Source organism: Cupressus sempervirens, chromosome 11 (genome assembly GCF_028749045.1).
Source record: "Cupressus sempervirens isolate cs-2001-9-10 chromosome 11, ASM2874904v1, whole genome shotgun sequence".
In the NCBI taxonomy this organism is placed as follows: Eukaryota; Viridiplantae; Streptophyta; class Pinopsida; order Cupressales; family Cupressaceae; genus Cupressus; species Cupressus sempervirens.
In genome coordinates this window covers 588,134,774-588,160,432 of record NC_143128.1, presented here as the reverse complement: position 1 = coordinate 588,160,432, position 25,659 = coordinate 588,134,774, and the positions used below count along the sequence as shown (strand labels likewise).

The following is a 25,659-nucleotide window of genomic DNA, read 5'->3' as shown; positions in this document are numbered from 1 at the left end:
TGGATGAAGATAGAAAAATTGTCTTGAAGGAAGGCTATAAAGTCATGATTGCATGCCTATGCCAATAATATGAAAGCCTTGCCCAATAATCTGGTGCACCAAATGAGACACAGGTAAATTGGTTGGATGAAAAGTAAATGAAATTGAATAGTTGAGAAAATTATTTTTTGGTGTTAGTTTTGAACATAAATTGACTGCATAACAATGTGCATAACATTTTATTGCAACCTTCATATCCTATCAGAGAACCTACTCCTGATGAAGGCCATGATGTGCATTATAGTGGTGGAGGTATTAATTTGCTATTGGAAATTATTTATGCAATTATAAATACAATTTAACATCTTCAACTACAATTTGATGTGTATCCTTTTTTGAATATTTTAGATCATGTTGAACATCATGGTGAAGGAGTGGAGCATGTTCCAAGTGTTCAACATGTTGACGTGGCGATGGATCAAAATGTTAATGTACATGATGTGGCATTGTTAGGTAAGAAAAATGCATGTTATGTTGTACTAGTACTTAATTATAGACTTGTAACAGTTAAAACAAGAAAAAGAGTATGCCAATTTAACCCATTTACTTGTTCTTGCAATAGAGCCCCCTTTAGTGTAGCAGCCTCTTGCTCCTCCAAAGAGGAGGAGCCATCGTAAATTGACATTACATGTGCCACAAGAGGAGGACAATGAGGAAGATATTAATACTCCTATCAACTTTTTTCTTAATAGAGCTAAGAAAAACAAAAAGAAGAAATGATGTTTTAAAAATGACCTTTGATAAACCTTGTTGGATAATGAAAGAACTTTATTTTAAGTAATTATCTATGAATGTTGCGTATTAATATTTATTTTTATTTTATGTTAATGAATATTATGTGTTAATGAAGTCTTGATTAGTATTGTGTATTAATTAATTTTATATCATATTAATAAATGTTATGTGATTGTACTAATTGAATGTTAAAGTTCATAAATGGATGAATGAATGAATGAAGTATGTAATTAGATGATAATAGGTAATTTAGATTGATGTTAGGGGGAGGGGGTGAGGCCAGATGAGCTTCCACCTTCATGTGGTTGTTCTTGTTAAGTAGAGAATATTATAGTATTCTCGAAACCAAGTGAAGGTCAAACTAACATACCAAGGAATCACAAAACTTAAATCCATCTACCTCTCATCTTCTCATCCCAATAATAAGTCATCTTTTCTGCCACTTTTTGCATATTCAATATTCTATTACTCACAATCTTGATAATGGCAGCCTCCATCTTGTTTTTGAGTTGTTCCTATCCTATCCTTTTATTTTTTTAAATGTGTCTATTTCTCTCCTACCATAACTCCCATATGACAATAGATGGTGATGAAATCCACAAGCCACCATACAAACAATCCTTATTTCGAATAGATGTTTATCTTTGGTCTTAGCTATTTTGTAATTAGGTTATTATAGCCCTCCTTAGTGTTCTAGTTTGCACTAGTCATTTGATAGTTGCTCTAAACAACCTTGACCCCATAAGAAATCCGCAAACCATAGTCAACGAGGACTACTGGAGCAACCTTCATTATTGCATCCAAACCAAGGTAACCCATTTGCTTTGTTTTTGTATACCATGGAAAGACTTGTAAACTTATATCCATATTCCATCTTTATTAAACTAATTTCTCCTCTTTCTCTTTTGGTGCTCAAAATTGGTATTGCTATTCAAAGACAATAGCAAAGAAAGCAGCATATGAGTATGCGATGTTTAAAGGTAGTCTTCATTTGATAACATTACTGGGGTATGTTTAGTTTTGTTTGTTACTTTTGTATCTAATTTTAAATACCTTTCTAGATTTGCATATATGTTTATAGAATTCAATAGAATGGTCTTACTCAAACATAATTCGTGTTCATTTTCTATGGTTTCTTGTATTAGCCCATGGAATTGGTTTAATGTGACTCTAGGCAATTCATCAATAGTGCAACCAGAATTTCCTTCACCTTGCAGTCCAATAAAGAAATTGCCTATATTTGAGAACCATGTACCAGAAATCAATATTGATAAAGGTGAACATCCAAGTCCAATGTATGTTCTTGATTGTCCTTTCCAAGAAGATTTTTCCAACCCAAACGAGTTCAAAGAAATAAGTTCAAATCTTCAATGGTATGTGAGATTTTTTCATTAGCTTAATTTTTTTTCCAATGAAATCTAGAGCATGTCTCATGTAATGCACACATTTTGAATTTATATATTCAACAGTTTTGATTCCTGTGCTTATGTTTTAGAACTACGCTTACAACTTCATCTACTCAAGTGTGAGGGGTTAGAAAGGCTAGTGCATAGGTCTAAAAATTTCCTACATGGGGACAACTTACATTTCAAAGATCATAAAATTGGAGATGAGAAAATTGCAAGGGAAAATACTTGCAACACGCTATCAAAGGCTGGAACACCCCATATGTCCAAGAGTATATTTTCTGCCATTGAAAAATGTAATATTGAATCTCTAAGAATGGATGGTATTTTTTGTTCAAAGGAATAGTTGCTTGATCTACTATATGTTAGATATGTACTTGTTGCTTCTAGTTTCATTGGGGGTTCTAATACAATTTTTGCTAGATGGCATTCCCCCAACAATCCATTGGATCCCCATTTGTCAAATTGGTCAAATGCATGTGATCAAGGGTAAATTTATGTTTCTGAGTCACATTTGAAGTAAATATACTAAATGTAACCATTTTGGGTTGATAGAATGGTTGGAAGAGTAAAATGCAAAAAGTTGCTCAAAAGTTGTCAAGTGTCTTAGTAACTTTTGTTGACAACTTTTCACCAATGGCTAATTTTAGCTAAAAAGTTGGTTGAGAGAAGTTGGGAAGGCTTAGAATATATTTAAACACTCATGTCATGCCCAAAAAGATGGTGTGGAAGGATCTAGGTTGTAAAACAACAAATATGATAATGTAAGATTTTCTCTGCAAATTGGTGGTTGCAAATCTTCTTTCTGATTGAAATCGTATTGGACATAATAGAATAATGTTCTAAGATCATTTGGTATGGTTTGAAGTTCATTTAAACCATAATGCTCAAGTCACCTTAATTGTTCCAATAGACTGTTATATCTAACAATTTCTTCATGGTTTGAGGGTTATCATGCGGATATGACACATTCTACTTTATGTGACAACTATTCCTTATGGAATGTGTTGTCTAGTGTGGAGTCTGATTAGTCCCCAAGTGGGAGATAGTTAGTTTGTGGTGACTGATCAGGAAAGTACTGTACATACTTCATAAATTTTTTGGGGTTCGAGGCATCGCCCCAAAGAAAAATTTTGGGTTGTGGTTGATGTTGTAGCTAACATATGGCTGACATATGGCCGACATGTTGTAACCCTAAAATGACATAAAATACTTGTATAAAAGGGAATAGGATTAGGCATTTTCATTAAGTTGTGATGCGAAATTGGTTCTTGCGGCGGTATTGAGCTGTAAGGGATTATAGATTGTAATCAGGTTGTAATCACTAGATCGTAATAATATCAGACTTGTTGTTTGGTGGACGTAGCCCAAGGGATTGGGTGAACCACGTTAAATCTTGGTGCCTTGTGTTCTTTTCTATGTGATCTGTTCTTTTCTGTTATTGGTTATATTTGCATGTGATTCTTATTTCTATCTGTGGTTTAATCCTAACAGAATGGGTCTAGAATGGTGTATTATAGGATGTTATAACACTAGGAGTGTCGAGAAGATCATGGAGATTACATGTTAATGCCCTAAGGTGGAGTGTTAAAAGGGAAACTATGCATTCTTGGTGCCATGTATTGGTCTGAGTGAGATCATTGAATGAGAGGGTAATTTTATGAATGATTATGTTTGTGTAGATGTGTTAGAACTAATAATCTTTCCTTGGTTGTATTTATTTATTTATTGGGATAAACCAAAGTATCCCTTATGTATTATTTATTTGTCCTCTAGTCCACATGTAAAGGACATATCATTCTTGTCCTATTGTCCACTTGTGAGGACAACTCTTTTTTGTATTTCCTTTAATAAGGAAAATAGATATTTCTCCTTAAGAGGAAATTGACACTTTGCACACACCTTTTATGAATGTGGCATTCATAGAAATGGGAGTTACACATGCAAAGACATGCAACTCCTTTCTCATCTCTTTAAAAGAGGTGCTTCTCTCTCTCATTTTCATCTAGTCTCCATTATTCACATCAAATTTTTTGATGCTATTGTAAATGAGCTATTTTGTTGCATTTCTTCTCTCTCTCTTTCTCATTCTTAGGCTTTTGCCTCATTCATAATACTCACAAGGGGTTTTCTTTGCTTTCCCCTTATCAAATCCTTGTCTCTTGTGTTGCTTATCTTTGGTATTGCTCCATTGATGATGTATCATTTGTATGGTAAAACTCTTCTTGCTCTCTTGGATTAAATCTATTATTTCATGCAATTTTGTTTTATTATATTTTATCATTTCAATCACTTTTTCTAATATGGTATCAGAGCTTTCTAATCCTTGTTTTGAGCTTTTGTGAAGGTTACCATATTGGAGAACTTTGTTGAGAGGAGAAGTGAAGAAAAAAATTCATATCTATTTTTTTTGCAGGTTTTTTATTCAATCTTCAAATTTTTTTTTAACCCTTTTTGAAAGGTTTACCGCCAAAGAGTTCTTCATTTTTATTTTTTCTAACCTCCTTTGGAAGGCTTGCCGCCAAAAGATTCTTTATTTTTAATTTTTTTTATTATATCTAACCCTATTTCTATTGCAGGCTTTTTAAGTTTTTGAAATTCAAGTTTTTTTTCTATTTCTGTTTTAGAAAAGAAAATACAATAGTTCGTATTTTTCTTATATCTCATAATCTATAATCTGAGTTTAGTTGAAATTTTAACAGCATTTAGAAAACATAAAAATGAAAAAATCCTTTAAATTTCATTTGTATCAGAATAGTATTACAAAAGTTATTGTACTATATGTGTAGTATTATTTGTTTTTCAAGTTTTAAGACAGCAGTTCATATTTTTACAATATCTCTCAATCCGTGATCTGGGTTTGGCTGAAATTTGAACAGCATTTAGAAGACATAAAAATGAAAAAACTCTTTAAATTTTATTGAAAATAGAGTTAAATTAAAAAATTTATCGCTCTCTCTGTGTAACACATTTTTTCAGTTTTTCAAATCTTTATTTTTCCTATTTTTTCAATCTGACCAGTGGTTTTGCAGGGAACATTTTAGTTTTTAATTTTGACTCTCTAAATCTTTTAATAATTATTTAAAATTCTTGTGAATAATAAGTCTCACTTTTTTATTTCAAATCTATTATTTAAATTTTAAACGTAATTTTTAAATCATGTCGACTTTAATTCCAGAAATCAAGTTAAATAACTCAAACTATCATGCTTGGAAAACTCATCTTTCATTTATATTTCGTTTTAAGCATATTTTAGATGTTGCTACTGACCCTTCTATAGTTCCTGGTGTCTCGGCTACACAAGATGAACAAAATGCATGGAATACTAAAAATAAAGAAGTCTTTGGCCTCATTGGTATATCTCTTAGTCCAGATTTATATGTTCTAATTTCTCATTGCACTAATGCCCATGAAGCTTGGGATATTTTAAAGCAAATGTATGACAGGCCATCTGAATCATGCAAGATTCAATTGCAAGACAATTTGGAAGACTTAAAGTATATTGATTTCAAATCCATGGATGAATTTTTGCTTAAATTTGATTATATTAAAAGTCAATTAATTGGATTAGGTGTTACTCTCACTAATATTAGATTAATTACAATTATTTTAAAGAAATGTCTTCCTAGACAATTTTAACAATTTATTACTACTGTTCATTCTCAACTTGTTATTCCTACTTTGTCTACTCAATTAACTTATAGTATTTTTCAAAATTTGTTACGTCAAGAGGAAGCTAAGTTGTTACAATTTGGTACTCTTAGATCTAATGAACATGCTTTTGTGTTTAAAAGTCAAAATCAGAATTTCAAATTTTTTACTAATGATTCTCCCAATACTTATAATAATAATAATCACAATAATCATCCAAACACTCATCGTAATAATACTCATCAATCTAATAAAAAACTCCACTGTACTTATTGTGGGAAAGATGGTCATGTAACTAATAATTGTTTTAAAAAACAAAAAGATAAGCAACCTATCAATAACAATAATCAAAACTCTCATCCATCTCGTCATGCTTTTACTGTTAGTTACAATGTTCCTAAAAATTTAGAATGGATTATTGATATTGGTGCATCTCAACATGTTACTTTTCATAAAGAAGTGTTTGATTATTTAAAACCCGATCCTTCTAATATTCCAATTCAATTAGCTGATAATCATAGTTGCAAAGTTGAAGGATTTGGTAATGTTAGTATTCCAAATGGAAAATTACATGATGTCCTTTATGTTCCTGAATTGAAATACAATCTTCTTTCTGTTATAAAATTATGTCAAAATTACAAAGTTGAGTTTCATAGGGACATGTGCTCTATTATTGATCTTAATACTAATGAAGTTGTTGCTAATGCTAAGCTAGGCCATGATAACTTATTTAAATTTTTTGGGTTCACCTCTTCTAGACACTCTTTGCATAAAGATATTAATTATGAAAGGCTTGCTCATTTGAAAAATGAGCATATCTCATCTAATACGGTTGAAAATTTACCTCCTATTGCTTCATCTAAGATGGCATGTACAAAGTGCATGAGTGAAAACATGCAAAATACCAAAGGTTATCAAGCTTATAATCCTATTACTAACAAAGTGCACATAGCACAAAATGTTTGTCTTGCAGGAAATGGTGTACATGATTCTTCTAATGCTCAAAATGAACAAGTTCATGGAAGCAGAATTGTGTTAGTGGAGGACCAACCTCCTTCTCTAAACCCTACTCCTCATATATCTACCTTTATTCCTCCTATTCTTTCTTACAATGGTAATGGTAATGATGCATTTATAGATCATGGTAATAATGCTAATATTGATAATGGTAATAATACTAATGTTGAAACAAATGATGCATTCATACATTATGACTCTTCCTCTAGTGATAAATTTGTTAACAGAAAAAATAAATGGTTTCAAAAAGTACTTAGTAAAAGAGATCAATTTTTAGAATGGGTGGACTTCAACCTAGGAGGATTAATTACTGCAAATATTGTTTGATGTTAATAATTCTCTTTCATCATCTTTGACATTTCTTTTTAGTATGTTGCCTAAAAATTATGTTCTATCTATGATCTTAATTCTATTTGCATGTTTCATACCATGATAGTTTAGGTATATTTATTCATGTGTATATATGGGAGCCCACATATATATCCTGATAAATATACAAATTTTTGTGTCTCTTCTGACTTATCAAATATGAGTGCATTCTTTATTTCACATAAGTAAATTTATTTTATTTATTTTTCTTATTCTTTGGGATTATGAGTTATTATACACTATTGCCTTCAACATTTATTTTGTTCTATTGATTGGCACATTAGTGCAATTTATGTTTTTTTAGCATCATTCTATTGCCATATTGGCACTTTATGGTTAATACCATTTATTATTGGAGTTTCCCTCCAATTTTAGTTAATTTGACCCATCTTGAAGGCATTTTACTCTTATTTGAAGGCAGTCAATTGTTAATACTCATACTCCTCCCCTTTGATATCTTTGAAAACATGTCATATAATGTTATGTATACTTCTTTGTTTAAATCATGAGTCATGCAGGTTATGGATTGATCACCCATTAACTTGTAGTACAATGACTTATTAGTGGACTATCTATATCCACGTGATTGAAGCATTGTTGATGTTGGATTCATTAGCTAGCCTTTCCTATGGTCTTTTCTTGAAAGTTTTGATAATATATTTGTTCTTTGCAGGATATGATTTATCTTGATTTTTTTGCGGTACCAAGTTACACTTATATTTACTCTATGAGAATTTACTTATACATAAAAAGTTTCTAACTTGAATATAAGATAAAATTATCCTTGTGGATAGTTTCCTTTGTTTCTATGTTTTAGGTAATCCATCAAGACACATACAAGATATCATTATTTGTTGTACAGATCCTATGCCACATGAATCCACTTGAAGATGTAACACACTTGAAGAATTATCAACTTCTCTTGGCTCTCCAATGATGTACCCATGATAATAAGAGACCTCTTGCACAATGAAGATATTTCAAAAAATCAAATTACAATTTGATTTTGACAACATCTCTCCAAGTAAAGATTAAAGGGGGGTGTTAGAATTAATAATCTTTCCTTGGTTGTATTTATTTATTTATTGGGATAAACCAAGGTATCCCTTATGTATTATTTATTTGTCCTCTAGTCCACATGTAAAGGACATATCATTCTTGTCCTATTGTCCACTTGTGAGGACAACTCTTTTTTGTATTTCCTTTAATAAGGAAAATAGATATTCCTCCTTAAGAGAAAATTGACACTTTGCGCACACCTTTTATGAATGTGGCATTCATTGAAATGAGAGTTACACATGCAAAGACATGCAACTCCTTTCTCATCTCTTTAAAAGAGGTGCTTCTCTCTCTCATTTTCATCTAGTCTCCATTATTCACATCAAATTTTTTGATGCTATTGTAAATGAGCTATTTTGTTGCATTTCTTCTCTCTCTCTCTTTCTCATTCTTAGGCTTTTGCCTCATTCATAATACTCACAAGGGGTTTTCTTTGCTTTCCCCTTATCAAATCCTTGTCTCTTGTGTTGCTTATCTTTGGTATTGCTCCATTGATGTTGTATCATTTGTATGATAAAACTCTTCTTGCTCTCTTGGATTAAATCTATTATTTCATGCAATTTTATTTTATTATATTTTATCATTTCAATAACTTTTTCTAACAAGATGCAATACAAGGTGTTTGATCCATTGGTAGTATCTTGAAGTGCTTGGAGTCATGAGATTTAGAAAGCCCTAGTTTTGTAATCTTAAAAGGGAGGATTTTGTAGTTAGGTGTGAAGATGGGCATGACACCACTTGATGTCTAGGAAATTTGAGGTTTGGCATTGTAACAAGGTTGTTTGTGGATGTAGAGATTTAGAGACAAGTATTTTGAGGGTTTGCTTTGTAAAAATGGCCTGATTGGGCTAGTTGTAAAGGTTGCAGGGAATTGGTTTTGGGCGATGGTTCAAAGTACCTATATCTAAGTTCTAGATATATTTAGTATCTTTGAAAAGGGCATTTGAAACTGTAGTTTGTTTGCCAAGTGTTTTGTAAGGTTTGTGAGTGGCTAAAATACCTATTTAGAAGGGCTAGTAGGGAAATATCTTTCGTCACATGATCTGCAATATTTGCAGCAGTACATTATTTTAGTTGCAATATGATCCCTCTTGTTAAATCTCTGTTTGGTATTTATCTGAAATGAATGTCCAGGGCGATTACATGGTACTTTCTATTTTATTTTCCATACTGATTACATTCAGACACTTTGTTTTACTACAAACATTGTATTACACTACATGAAGGTGAGTCAATTAATGGTGTTTCTGATTACCTTGCTCTTTCTTTCCGCACATCAAATTTTTTTATCAAATTTGGGTGATTTGATAAAAAATGAAAAACAATAGATCTTTAGGGAATAGAAAATAGATGAGATAAAACCATATGCTCATTATGAAACTCACCTAAGAGTAAAGTACCAAAAGAATTATTCTCTTCAAAAGGATTCATCTTTATCTTTTAAAGCGTAGGATTCACTTTTTCTAGGCATTAAGGTTGTTAGGGCTCAACTTTTTTTTAAAGATTAAGGTAACTGAGCATATCCATAATCTGGCTGTTACTCTAGCTTCAATTTTAATGCACCACCAATTTCTAAGTTCTTCTAGACAGACCATCTAAATGACACGAATCTATCATAATTTGATCCTCTTCAGGCAAGAAAATGTAATTAACTTAGCAAAAAGAGTTGAATTATCTTCAACATTTAATCTGGTCTTTAAACTTTGAAACTGATCCCTTTAAATTTATGCTAACCGGAGTGACGTTGAATTCATGCTTTGTTTGTTTTCTCTATTTAGACTTCTAGCAATGCCTGGGGATGTCATGGGTCATAAATAAATAGTTTGTGGTGTCTGCATTCTGCACTTTGCACTGTGTCTCTGTCTCAGAGGTTGAAAGAACAAAATTTATACATGTGTTTGGGGCTCATGTGGACATTGTCTTAAAAGTTCAGAGTAGATTAAGTAAGGAGACATAGTTCTGCTCTCAGTTTAGGTGAATTAGACTTTAATAACTTGGAATTGGTGGATCATATTAGAAGACATTTTTTAATCAAGTTGATTTCTCAAGATTTGTGTTACTCTTTTCTTACAGATTGAAGGCCCATCTCAATTAGATGGGACATGCCAAAAAAATTGGTAATAGAACAATTTATTTTAGTGAAAGGACTTCTACTTACAACTTTTGTCAATTGTCAATGTAGGCTTTGTTCTTTACAGTAGAAATATATAAATATGATATTGACTACTTTCCATCTTTTTTCTTCTTCATTATTTTTTATATTTCATTTTCTGGCATGAGTTGGTTTGACAGAGCACATTTGTAGCATCTTGTTGATTGCTAGTTTTCAACATACACAAGTTACAAATTTACATTTGATCCAGTTTTCCCCCATATAGATGGTTTCACTCATCAAGTAAGTTTGTTGTCAAGAAGGGTATAAGAAATTCTAAATTTTGTTATGTGGATATCACATGGATTAATATTATCAATATGGCATATAGCCACAATGAAATACAAGAGTACTTATTTGTATAGTTTACTGATATACACAACAATGTTTCCTTTGCATGGACCCAACATTTGACCTTGCATAGAACGTTGTCCCTAGTCCTTCGCAATAGCCTGCCCTTAGAATTATCCAAGGGACTGGTATCAAGGAGATAAAGGTTTAATTTTCTGCACCATTCTTGTACTTGATATAAATTGATGGGCTATTAAATTGAATCTTCTTGTTACTAACCTTGTCTTGTCAAGGAAAACATGAAGAGCCATGCTTTGATGGAAGTGGAGCCTTGCCAAAAGTAGTTAAAAGCTATGATTATTTACAAAATCTATAGCTATGACAATTGCAAAAAACACATAATAGTGTGCCTATTGATCATGCTATAATTTATTCTTTGCATTAAAGTCTTAAGTTTATTAGTCTAATAAAATAGACATATATTTTACTTCATATATCTTCATGAATAGTCCCACAGCTCTAAGCAGTGCAATTGTTCCATCATTCTTGAAATATGAGTAGTAAAGAGGCACACTATAGCTTGTCTAATTATTTCTAAATTTTAAGAGGTTATCAAGTTCCTAAGCATATGATGAGATATGCCATCTTAAAATGCTTCTCTACAAGAATCATCTCTTTTAATGGCAATACATCTTGTAAATGAAAGAAAGAAGTCACAATAGTAAAACCCGAGCTAATTAATAGCCACATTTTTTATTTAGTCAATCTATAATCTCTCAAAATATTGCATTAATCCTTAATAGTATAAATTGAGATAATCCATATTCCCATGAACATAATTCAAGGACAATGTATTTGTTGTGTATGTAAACTGAAGGAATCTGTGCATTAACTGCGGCATCCCATCCCATGATGATTAGTTAAAAGTCATTGAATGTAAAGGATCAATATTTATAGGGAAATAGAGGGAAAAATTTTGAGCCCTCTCTATTTTGATTCATAACTTTGATGTAATACAAACTCGTAGGAATAAATGCATTTCAGCCCTACTAGCCCTCCTAGCATCCTAAATCCTTATTATAATAATGTTCTTATTAAGTAGGATGCAACACAACAAAGGTCAATTCACATCAACAAGGTCTACTTCTGATGACATGGGATCATCTTTGGTAAAGTGGGATGCTTCCCAAGGTTGGCCTCCAAATAGTAATGGAATGCAACAAGAAGTTGTGTAAGTTTGAATGTTATCTTTGAAACTCAACTTTCTATCTTTTTCTTTTTAATGTTTAGGAAATCATTGTTCCATTTTTATCTTTCCAAAGGGATAGTAAATGACATTTGATTCCTATCTTTAATGACAAATTAGGATCTTCAACAAGATGCTTAAGATCTTAGTACCTGAATAATGACTTACATATTTTATGTTGCTATCTTTCATCACGAGCAAATAAATAAATAATTGTATGCTTTTGTTTAGATGGTCAAATTGAATAACCAAATTGTGAAATGAAATTTGGAAGTGAGGAAGCATAGATCACCTAAATAGTAGAGGTCTTATATTTGAAGGGATTCTAAATTTTAGTTGCAGTTCTATTTCTCAAGCAACGTCCTTCCTATCTTCTGTTTTGCTCACTTTTTGCTTTAGTTTTTAATGATAAAGCTTATCTTCCTAACTTAATGCTCCATTAAAATGTGTATCTACAATGCTTAGATGTTTCTCCTACTACATGGAAAAGCCTTGAGGAACATAACCAAGTGGAAAGCAAAAAACATGCAGAGAAAGTAGTTGAGTGCAGTGTAATTGATTTTAGTTAATAGGAGATAGACTTTTTATTGTTGTTTGTATTTTCAAAAGAGCATTTATAGAAGATAATATACTCAGGTCTAATTTTTTGATTGAAGATATAATTTACATTTAAGATTTATTTTTTGAGTGCCATTTGCTGGTTTGAAAATTTAACAATTATGACCATTTAAGAAAAAGAGTTGAGATTCTAAAGACACTTCAAATAGGTATCACTGTTCTTTATATCTTATAGTACCAGCTAGTCACTAAGCTCAAACTAGAAGCTTTAAATTGAGATTAGGACAAGTTTTACATCATCCCATTTAATAGTTCACATGTTGAATGTTTAAAGTCAACAACTAATAAGCTTTGTAAGTTGCAATTAGAAAAAATGTCATGTGAGATTGGATTTTGAAAGACACCATAATATGTAAAGAGTGACTTGTATGATGGTCTAGAGCCTTAAAAAAATACCTCCACCAGAGTTAATGGATATTTTCCATTCCTCCTAATTTGTCCAAGTTTAATGATACGACCTGTTCTATTGAACTTGCCTCTCTAGCCTTTTTCTCGAGCAACATCCAACTCTTCCTTTTCTTCCTTGCCCCCATCATATACATAATAGGAAAATGCTACCATATCCTACAAATCAAGCAAGCAACACTTATGGGTTAATCTGACATAACTACAAATGGGTTAACTGTCAATAAAGTTGGATTTAAATACCAAAAAAAGAAGTAAAACTAAGTGTAATTAGCACCTCTTCAAATCGAAGATGAACAACAATATATTTTCCATCACTTATGGAATTGTGCTTAAACATGTGTTGTACTAACTAGTCTGCGAGGGTAGCAATCAGTTCAACAAACTTTAGTGCTTCATAATTTACCAAACATCTCATCCACTGAATCAAGGGTGGAACCTCTTGTGATAATCGATTGGAAAATGGAGCAATTCATATTAGACTGCACCACGAAGAATGCAACATTAGAAAATTCAAAACTTGCAAACCATTTCTAATGTTGCATTCACCATAGATGTATTCCCAAATCAACATCTTCCAAACTCTATATTTATGTTATCACAGTATATCGTGACTCGTTTTACACATGCCAACGACATCACTTTAGAAGCAATATGTATCAATTTATTAAAAGAACCATTACTATGCATTTGTTGGGAGATTCACCCACTCTATTTTTTTTTTAAATAACTTAGTTTGGTCGAAATTTCGACCATCTCTTGAAAATTTTTTACCTACAATTGGTGGAAATTTTGACCAATTCTTGATAGTTTTCTACCAAGAATTGGCTGAAATTTCCACCAATTCTTGAAAATTTTCGACCAACAATTGGTGGAAATCTTGACCAATTCTTGGCAGTTTTCTACCAAGAATTGGTCAAAATTTTTGCCAATTCTTGAAAGTTTTCAACAAAGAATTGGTGGAATTTTGAACCAATTCTTGATAGTTCTCTACCAAGAATTTTCACCAATTCTTGAAAGTTTTTGACCAAACATTGGTGAAAATTTTGACCAATTCTTGAAAGTTTTCTACGAAGAATTGGTCAAAATTTCGATCAAAATTGACAAATCAGAGTTAGTAGAGACCAAAACTTTTCGACGAATGTATTTGTCAAAATTTTAACCAACCTGTAAGTTGGTCAAAATTTTGACGAGAAAAATTGCCACAAATTGCTTGGTCAAAATTTCGAACAAAATTCGTCGAAAATTGAGTTCAAATTTACTAGTGGGTCTCAAGCAAGCTCCCAAAGCTTGGTATGAAAGATTTCATAACTACTTGATAAAAATTGGGTTTCAAAGAACAAATGATAACAACAATTTGTACATCAAAGAAGGACCAAACAAGAAGATTGTGTTGGCAGAAATATTTGTGGATTGCACTTTATTTACAAGAAATGATGACTTGTGCAAAGCATTCCCAGAAGAAATGAGTAAAGAATTTGAGATGTTTATGTTTGGAGAGATAAAATTCTTTGTTGGATTGCAGATCTAGCAAAAGAAAGATGGTATCTACATTACTCAATCTAAATATATCAAGAAGATATTAAAGAAGTTTGGAATGGAAGATTCAAGACCATTTGGAACTCCTATGTCTACTAGACATAAGCTTTCCAAAAATGATGATTCCAAGGAGGTAGATTAGACCACATACAGATCAATGATTGGAAAATTGTAGTATGTAGTGCACACAAGGCCTGATATTAAATTAGTAGTTGGTATGGTGGCCAGATTCTCAGCAAATCCCAAAGAAAATCACATAATGGCAATCAAGAGAATCATGAGATATTTGAAAAGTACTGAAGACTATAGATTATGGTACAAAAAATGAGGCAATTTGGATTTGAAAGCATTCGTAGATGCTAATTGGGCAGGAAGTGTTGATGACAGAAAGAGTGCCAGTGGTGGAGCATTCTTTCTTGGTAAAAAAATAGTGTCTTGGAAAAGCAAGAAACAAAATTGACTTCTCAATCCACAACAAAGGCAAAATATGTGGCAACAATAGTTAATTGTTCAAATATTGTTTGGTTCAAACAACTGTTGGCAGATATGAAGATTGAAATCATGGATCTAGTGGTTATCTTCTATGTTAACACTAGTGCAATTAATATATCAAAGAATCCTATGATGCATACCAAAACAAAATACATTGCTATAAAATATCATTTTTTGAGAGAGTTGGTACAAGATAAAGAGGTAAGATTGGAATATATGAATATTAAAGAACAAATTACAGATATATTCACTAAACCATTACCTAAAGATGCATTTTTGTATCTAAGAGGTAAGTTAGGGGTCATTCCCCTATCGAAAGCTCAATAAATGAAGTTTAGTGATGCATCAACCAGAGCATGTTGAAGATCAATAAGTTGATGCAATATTTACAAAGGGCATATTGCAAATGAATTAGTACACGAGGTACATTGATATTTACTGAACATTGTCTTTGGCATGAGATGTCAAAGAGGGAGAAGTTTACTATCATATCTCATAGATTTTTTTATAAAGATAAAGAGAAAGAAATGTCAAAGAAGGAGAATGAACTTGATCTGATATCAAAGATAGAGTTTGCTAACAGAAGATGATGTTGAAGACAAAGTTTTGCTAAAAGAGGGAGAAACTGAAGGTAGCAGGAGTTCACACTAATAAAGGGAGTTCTCATGGATGAGAATTAGAATGAAACTAAGGATATGTTCTTTATTTTATTCTTGCTCTAAAATTTCATTGCATTATGACATATTGTGCTATCATCAGTGCCAATTGATTAATTGTGTATTATTTTTGATGTTACACAAAATGTCATATCATTGCTAGTTAGTGTATGTCAAGCTCACTCGGGCATTGAAGACAGTTTCCTGTGTCTACCAAGCACTTCAAAGTTTGCCTAGTTCAGAAGATAGTGTCTATTGAGTTCACTCAAGCGATAAAGGAAAGTTTACAGAAGTTGAGTGTTAACCGAGCTCACTCGGTTAATGAAGGAAACATTGGATGGAATCAATGTTAACTGAGCTCACTTGTTTACCAAAGGAACTTTGTGAATATGCAGTATTACCCAAGTTCACTTGGTTAACATAGGAAAATCACTTTGAGTTAGTATGTACCGAGCAAGGTCAACTAACAAAGAATTTTTTTGTTTTGGCATATTGAGTTCAATTGAATTGTTTGTTGATTCTAGCCGACTGAGAAGATGAATATTAATTATTGTATTCAAGCCGACTTGAGAATTTGTAAGATATAAATATAAGGTCAACTTGAGGATTGAATTAGAGAAACATAATTGAAGATTTAATGATGCTTAGAGGAAGCAAATTAAAAGGATAAGAAAAATATCCTTGGTGAGTTGTAAAGATACATTCGATCATGAAGGTTCACGTATACAAGCCATAATTGAGATCTGTAATCAACAATTCAGTTGCATTAGAAATTAGGTCATTTCATTGTTACTCTTTAACCATTATAGCAGTGATCTAAATCTCTTAACATTGTTGGCTTAACAACTATTTGTAAATCCTCTAATAAGGTGGCATTTCTATTAAAGTGTCTAAAGACCTCTAACAAGGCCACTCCTAATAGGGTGATTAAATCCTCTAATAGGGTCACACCTAACAGTGTGTTTTGTAAAATTTTAATATGGTTGGCTCCTAATAGGGCTCACTTTAGAAGAGTGAAAATCAATAAGTAGTTGCAATTGGTGGTTTTTCCCAAATTGAGTTTCCATGTTAAATCTTGGTGTCAATTATTTTCATATTATTTCTTTTATGTGTATGCAACTAAGTTAAAGTAAGATCAATCACAAATAATATATTAAGATTTTCATGATAAGCATTTGCCAATTTATTTCAACATTTATAGAGTTACAACATTTGTTAGTGTAAATGGGTACCTGTGTATTTGTTGAGTCACAACAGAGTTCAGTTTAATCAGAGTTTTGATTTGTATTGACATCTAAGGGATTTGAGATTTATTTCGTGGTAACTGATTCACCCCTCCCCTCTCAGTTACTCCTCTTATATTCCCAACACGTCTTTGAGGGGCCAAGGCATCATCATGGGAGCACTCCCACTCTTAAGATGTTCATTCATTCTAATATTTAATCTTACCTAAAATTGTTCACCTTTTCAAAGATATATTCTATTTCTTACAACAACATTTTCATAGTAAGATTAGTATGTCTACTTTCCTCGTCAGGGTCATAAAATAGTTGTCACTTTAGGATAGAAACAACAATAATTGTAAATTTCTCCCTAGAAATATATTAAGGCTTTTCCAAGACGAAATTCCTTGAAAATCTAGAGGCCAAAAGATTTAAAACCTTAAGCTGTTATACATATTTCCATTATCTAAAGAAATATTCATAGAAATCCTTTTGAGAAAACAAAAATAAGCTATAGTTCCTTAAAACCTATGATTGATGAAAACTCTATTTTGTTCATATAGCATTGACACCTACCTTGAATCCTAAAAGATCTTGTGAATACCATGCCAATATTACATTCTAGTGACCACATATAAAAATTCAACTACATTAGAAATTAAAGAAATCATAAATTCATCAAGTTTCATAGGGTTCTTAACTATATAATGATTTCCCATCCAAACAATTGAATGACAATGTCGTATGGATTATATTTAGTGTAGAATTTGTCATGAATACGAACATCTGATTCAAGCGCTTCTTACACATCAACCATAGTATGGATAACAAACAAATCAAAGGTAACTTTTTAAGAATCAATAGACCTTTCCAAAAACAAATGTCCAATTGCATATACATCAACCATAATAAAAAATAAGTTATCCAACAATATCCAAAGTAGCAAACTTTCAAAAAATCTAGTAACATTTAGTTGGATATGTCAATAAATATCCTATCATTAAGGCAAAGCCTTGTTGATCCCAGGTCATACAAAAAGGAAAACCTTAGCACAAACATAGGAATCAAATCAAAATCACACCCCAATAGAAGAAGTCAATGTGGATGACAAAAAAAGAAGGCAGATGAGTCCTCGAAAGGCAATAACTTAATACCAAACAAGCAATGCTCTAATTCATCCAATCTTTGTTCTTGCATCAAACTCTAAGCATATTCCTCTCACACTAATAAACATTGCTCCAAAAACAAAATTTAGGTCCAAAAAATCAAAAGGAATGCAAAAGGTTTAGGATGAATTTGAATCCTTGACTTTCTAGGAAGAAAACAAATCCCATAGAGAAAGATCTAAGAGGTGAGTAAGGCCAAACTGTGTGGATAGAGAAAGATTTAGAAGAAACACTCACAAATCCTTATGGAGTACCTTATTAAAAGCTTCGGAGACTATAATAGTTGCAACCAATTGTCGATTAAAGACAAGTGGTACATTGAAATCTAACATTTTTAGATGCTAACAATTTTGCTAATTATAGTGGATATCTTAGAGTTTCTCAAACTTAAAAATTTTAATTTATTTTTCAACACCTCACATGACAATATCTAAATCATTGTATTGATGCTAAGATTTTTAAGATTTTAGGTTTTTAAACACTTTCTAAAATGAAAAGTTTGACCTTATATAAAGGAAAAGCCTGTATCATACTTATATACACCTAAGTTTCAATTTTAGCATCAATGCAGACATTTTTAATATTGTGAATTTTCAAAAACTTCTGAAATGAAAAGTTTGAGCTCATGTACAAAGAATTTTTTTACCATTCTAACATATACCTTTCAATTAAAATATATACTAGCCACTTATAATTTAGTGGAGATGGGTATAGAAAACAATTAACGCTAATGAATTAATCATGCTTTCTCTTTAGAGAAAAAACGTGCTTGATGAGAAGATATTCAAACCCAAATATGTATGATGAACAAGATCCAACTAAATAAATCTTTAGGAGCTATCATTTAGTGTTCATTCAACCACCATTGAGGGACTTTGTTCCAATGACTAAGTGTGTGCACATGCGTGCGCACACACACACGATTTGATTATAAATAGATTAAACATGACTATACTATTTGTAGCCAGACTTTGTGAAGGGTTGTCTATTTATTGAAGAATTTACAAATTGGAAAGACATTTACATGGGGATAAAGAGTTATTAGCATTTGGAGGTTTATAATCGGACCAAACTTTAAACATTTATGGTAATAAGTTGCACGAAACACCAATTACAAGTTTTGTGATGCTTGCAATCTAGAGGCCTTCCTATAATACACTTAAGCTCTACGAAACAAATACTATCGTCGATGACATCTATTCTAGAATATCCATGTACAAAAAATGATCCTATATGCTATGGTTGTTAACTTTAGGAACGAGAGAGAGAGAGAGAGAGAGAGAGAGAGAGAGAGAGAGAGAGAGAGAGAGAGAGAGAGAGAGAGAGAGAGCAAAATTTATCCATTGATCAAATATCATCCTCTGTTGTTAATTTACTAGACAAAGTAGGGTTGTTCTAGTAGTAAGAAAAAAAATGGAATATGAATTCTCCAATTATAAGTCTAGTTCAACCCCTTAACAAAATGGACCAGGACTAGACATATATTCAAATATAAATTAAATGAAATGGGTGCTGAAGATTCATACCAAAAATTTGTTGGTAGGAGGAATGGTGACCCAATACTAAGGTAAGAGGTAAGTTGTAGACATAGAGGTGCATCGAAACTCACTTCAATCATTACCTTGATTTCTTTATCAATTACAACAATCCCACAAGATGAGGAAGAAGAGGCAACCATGTTGAAATCCTCAATAGTGCAATCATAAATAGGATGAGGAAACAAGTGAGTTGATGTAGATAGTGGGCAAAGATTGCTTGTAGTAGCCATAATATGAGAATAACAAAGGTCATTTTTATTTATCTAGGTTAGCTCAACATTGGGTAAAGCCATCGTCTCCCACCTATCCCATGTATGTGAAATTTGGAAGCATTGACAAGGTGTGTGGACTATTTTGTGAAGACTAGATGCAGATCACAATTTTTTTTCACCCAATTTAGAAAAGAAAAAGACGGCCAGCAATATCAACTCCACCCAATTAAGAAAAGTCAAACTTAAGATAAAAATTAGTTTATTGAACTAATTACTATTAGAGCATGATATATAAATAGTAGCATATTTTCCAAAAAGATGATTAATTGCAAATGAGTGACTTAAAGCATTAGTATCTTGCATAAAGACACGAACTAACAATAGGTGACATTTGTTCTCTTAACCTTTAAACAAACTAGGAGGCCCTTAAAATGCAACTCTAAAGATGCAAGTATAAATGCTTTTTATTTTAAGTTGACACATAACTATTAAGCATAAAATAAAGCAAAACCAAAATTTAAATATAAATTATAAAAATAAAATTAACAAGAGCTCTGAAAGAGCTTGAGTTCTTGCCTTTGTAGTTAATGATTCATATTTTAATAATAGAATAAAAAATCATTTAATCTTTAGACCATATGGATGTAATAGTCAAAGACATACAATGTTTTTGAAAAGAGAAGTTATAAATTTTAACAAATTTAATTTAGATTTTTAATTAATATTTTAAATTTTAGTTTTATAGAATAATGTGGCGACTAGCCATTGTCTAAAAATATAGAACTTAATGTAATGCATTGTAAAATCACTAGATTTGAATTAATAGATTTTTAACAAAGAAATTTAAGAATTTTTAAAATTTTATTACATAAGTTAAATTTAAAAGTTAATTGTTTTTAATTTTATTTTTTATTAATATATACCAAAGTCTATATATATAAAGCAATACAACTCTTAATATCAATAGTATATTTTAATAAAAAATCAAATTTAATAATTTACAATGATTATTGATTTATATCAAACTAATTTTTAAAATAATTTAAAATATACTAACATTTTAAAAAACTATTTTCAAAACTAAAAATTGTGATAATTAATATTTGATTAGACATTATTTTTGTTGTGGAAGATAAAAACATTACTTTTTTGAAATCTAATGAACTCGCTACAAATGTGGAAAAGATAAAGTTATAATTAATAATGAACTTGTCACAAATATGGAAAAGATAAAGTTGTAATTAATGAATTCATTAATGCATGATAAAGTTGTTAGAAAATATTTGTATTTTTGTTGAAAAAATTGAATTTTCTTCCTAGGAAAGTAGTTAAAAAAAAAGGGATTTTTGTTTTCATAAATAGATTTAAAAATATACATGCATATAACTTTAGGAATAGAATAATTGCTCCTAAAAAAAATTAATAGATGAAAGACAAGGACTAATAATTTAAAATTAAAGAAAATATTAATCTTCCATTCGAATCACATAAAATGAATTGGTAATCTTCCATTCTAATTAGACTACCTAAAGCACCTTCTACACACCTAAGGCATAAATTTTATAGCATTAAACAATAATCCAAAAATATAGAAAGGTAGTCTAATAAAAAATATAGTCTTGTCGTTTTGGAAAAAACCCTAATTCTAACCCATTTTAATTTCGGCGAAATTAAAGTTGTAGAATATTCATGATAGCCCTATAAATCAGTAGCTTCGGAGGTTGTTTTAAGAATAATTCTAGGGTTTCTGTTGGCACACCTTGCTGGACGCGGTTAGGGTTTCAACAGAAAGCATTTAGGGAGAAAGGAGAAGTAGGATTTTGGAAACTACAGAGCTTTCGCTCGGTCGTAATTTATTTTCTTCCTTCTGAGATTTTAGCTCGTAAGTGGTTGTGGTGATGATTTATTGTGTTCAAGCTCAACAGACCGGATTGCAGCTCTTTATTGTTGCATGTCGATATTCCCGCTGAACTGAGCAACCACTGAGTTTACAGAATGGAAATTGGTAGATGGTCGTATATTTCAGGGATTTGTTTTTAACTTTTGAATGTGGACTGAGGGTTTGTCAGTCGTGCTTTATTTAAGTCATCTTTTTTCTTCCAAGATTGTTAAAATAGTATATGTTGAGAAAAAATCAGCTATGATGATACCAAGCTCCCTCTTCTGATGAAACTTGAAGAGAATGCTGGCATGAATCGAACCTAATATACAGCCTCTCTGAGCTGCGTTTTTCTCTGTTTTCGACTAGTTTGTACAGTTCTAGAAAATTGCGCTTATTGACATCATCGAAGCGTTTGCATATGCTATAGCGTCCGAGTTCTGAGTAATATTTAGTAAAATTATATTTGGAAAGCGTTTCTTTGCAATGTTTTTTCTGGTTGTTTAGGTTTTTAAAACAAGGTTAATCTCTGTCTAAGTGCCTCTATAAATAGAGTTCTGCGTACCCCTTTTTTGTCTGCTTCATAGAAGTGATGCACTTTTTTAACCAGACATTTTGTAGCATGGTGAAGAGTTAATAGCTGAAACCCTAACTCCTAGAGTAAGTACGCTTTTATGGAAGAAGATTACAAATTCAATAGTCGACTGTGGTTAGTGGATCTGACCCTCTTTTGGAACTTTGCAATTTCAATCAGTTGTCTAATAATGGCTTTGCTCAGTACTTGAAAGAATAAAACTTTTAGGCTCCGATGATTTGATAGAGATCTGTATTAATTACTATAGGTCAATACATCTCAATCTGGTGCGGATCTCAAGTTTTAGAGATAAATATTGATTTGATTGGATGTCCATTATAGCTAATGGACTGGAAATAAGTAAATGGAGGATTGATTTGAAGACAAAAGTAGGCATACAGTTTTAGAGATAAATATTGATTATAATGGGATACGGACTATAGCTATTAGAATTAGACTGGAATTAAGCAGTGGAAGAGAAATCTGAAGACAAAAGTGGGCATACTCATTTTTGATAGTCCAGCTTTGCTTATGAATAATGACCCAGGACAATGATATCATCATCCTTGACTTTTCAGAATTACCCTGTAACTAGACTTTGGTGATATAGATTGTAAGATGAACAAAAGTTTCAACTAATCCTTTTCTTTTATAACAAGAGCCGTAGAGCAGATTAGTTCCTGCCAACAGCTGGCAGAGCGGTTTTTGTAAATAAAAGAAGACGAAGTAGTTAGAAAAGCTACGCAGAATAATTTGAGTGCAGATTGTTGACATATATTGCAGATTCAAAATTCTGCCATTCCTTTTGTCCACTTATTCACAAAAGTGGGTCCATTTTAACTCTTTACCACATGTTAACGCTATATTGCACAATATAGGCAGCATAAATAAAATGATATGACACTGATTTCTTCAGTAAAATGAATTATTACTGAAACCTACCCTTTCTACATTTTAATGGTCAGTGAATTTTATTGCCTGATATAATATTTAATCATGGAAGCTTATTTCAACAAGAAAACATAAAGATAATGGGCTATCACAGGCTTTGAGCTCTGAATCTTTAAATCCTTTAGAAGAGAAAACCATGGATACCAGGGGTACTTTATTGATTAGGACCCAAGTTGGTGTTTCATTTTTTAGATTGCCTATCAGGAGTCTCTAAAAAGAATGAAAAATGTTATAATGCAACAGATAGTAAAGAAGTTTTTTGATAAAGCATATATCTATAAAAACCTCTGTTTCAATTGCAATTTGGCAATACTATAGCCTCCCTTTCTAGATGTCATGTTTCACTACGGATAATTTTATTTTGCCTGCCTTTAACCATAAACTGTATGAGAACACCTGTCATTGCTTTACAAAGATAGTCAATTAGAAACCGAAACCATAACAGCTGTTAATTAAAACTGTCATTTTAGTGGTGTTTTTATCAAGTTCTTCAGAAAGATTAGGAATTCAGTTGGGGTTTCATTTTTAGGTTGCCTGTCAAAAGTCTCTAAAACGAATGAAAGGTGTTATAGTATAACAGGTAGTAACTTAGCCTATAATATAACAGATAGTAACTTAGCTTCTTCGATAAATCATACTACATCTATAAAAATCTCTGTTTCTATTGCAATTTGGCTTTTCTAGGTTTCATTTTTCTCCCCTGATAAATTTCTTGAGCCGGCCCTTTACCATAGACTGTATAAGAAAACCCGTCATTGGTTTACAAAAATTGTCAATTAGAGGCCATAAACAGTTGTATATCAAAGCTATCATTTCAGTGATGTTTTAATCAAGCTCTTCAGAAACATTCTTCTCTACCATTTTTCTTTTCTGGGTTCTCTTTTGTGATTATAATTTTGCGTACTTATAATTTAAATAATTTTTTCGCTCATTTTAATACATATATACTTGTCTACTTCGGTCCAACCAACGTAGGAATGAAGAACTTCAGAGCATTCAGCTTCCGACATAATTTCAGTATCTGCAGTCGAGAAAAGCTCAAGAATGCAATGTTTCCACTAAAAATTCCATCATTTACATATAAACTTAATGTGACACATGTTTGGAAATTAATCAGTGAAATACTGTAGAAATAACTAATATGTTGTGGAGGACGAAGGCCATCTGCTCAGCTTTGTCAATAAAAATGCATATATTTTCAGATCAGAAGGTTGGTTAGATTTGGTGAAGTCTAAACAAGAGGGTTTTTGATTATTACTTAACATGTTACTAAAGATCTGTTGATGGAGATTGCAACCTGCTTATTGTAGTTTATATTTCCGACTTTAGAGGAAACTCTAAAATTTCATCAAACACCTTATAAATAGAGTTAAGTAATGGCGGGGATGTTTTACTGACAATATGGCAGATGAAAATAGACTGTAAAAAATGTTAGTTTCATCTGAAAAGCTGGAGCAAAAACTTAAAAAGAATAGGACAAAGGTTAAATAAACTTACTACAGTTGCAAATACTGTAGTGTTAAGCAGCAAGTCCCTTGGAGTCTGCAAAATATAGTTTAAAAGGTCTTCGCAGCTTTCCCTAGCAGTGTAACGCGAATTTCTGAACTACAATCTTCCATAAACAGCTACCTCAGAACATGCAAACAAACCCTAACTGGGAATTTGCCCCCTATTGTACTGCTTTATGTATGCCCTAGTGGGATGCGAATTTCTGAACTTGCAATCTTCCATAAACGGCCACCTTAAAAAATGCAAGCAAACTGGGAACTTGGTCCTTTTTTTACTGCTATATTTATGCGATGGGTGAACAACCATAGCAGCACAACAAACGGACGGTAGAACTGTAGGGACAAAAATCAGAGTCAGATGCACCCTAATGTAAAGAAAAAGATAAAATATGAAATAACTAATATTGAATTCAAAATACATGAATAACAACGATTCTTGTGACAAGATTGATACGTTTGGTTTTGAAGAATTGAGTTACATGAACTATTTGTAGGAAGCAATATCTGAGTTTTTAAAGCTTTATCCTTATAACCCTGGTTAGCGACAAGCTGTAGAAAAATATATCTTGGAACCCATATTAGGAGTCGCTCAAAGCTTCTATATTTTTATTTATGCTACAAATATGGAGAATCTGCGGGAATGATATCCAACTGTCCAAATTACTAATCTTTTGTATCTGTGCAGTCCAGCATAACTGTCCTTGTATTCCATCCATGCAAATCATGAAATTCTATTCATTTGACTGGTAGTTTTAATAGTGTTCTGCATGAATAATTATCCCCAAAAATGAGCTGTCTACAAAATCAATTGTATGGTGCCATTTTTTTTGTAATGAATCTTAAAGAGAATAAGGGCTGCGTGCAGCAGCAGCACTAGTCCCTTCCTTGAAGGTGAGATTAGCATATTCATTGTAGCCGTGGCAACATTTTCAA

General features: G+C 31.8%; 1 long non-coding RNA gene and 1 other non-coding gene across 3 annotated transcripts; one reads left to right on the top strand and one right to left on the bottom strand.

Annotated features, from left to right (window-relative positions):
• Window positions 1-12,772: 12,772 nt before the first annotated feature.
• On the bottom strand, window positions 12,773-25,401 carry LOC149531030 (uncharacterized). Of its 2 annotated transcripts, none has more exons than XR_016358887.1 (3): window positions 25,206-25,401; window positions 24,716-25,059; window positions 12,773-13,147 (listed from the first exon to the last, which is right to left on the bottom strand). It is a non-coding gene; the product is annotated as an uncharacterized LOC149531030 (long non-coding RNA). The 2 variants fall into 2 exon arrangements; XR_016358888.1 differs by having other exon boundaries at window positions 25,181-25,317.
• Window positions 21,703-21,795, top strand: LOC149531031 (small nucleolar RNA Z107/R87). Its single transcript, XR_016359432.1, has one exon. It is a non-coding gene; the product is annotated as a small nucleolar RNA Z107/R87 (small nucleolar RNA).
• Window positions 25,402-25,659: the final 258 nt, after the last annotated feature.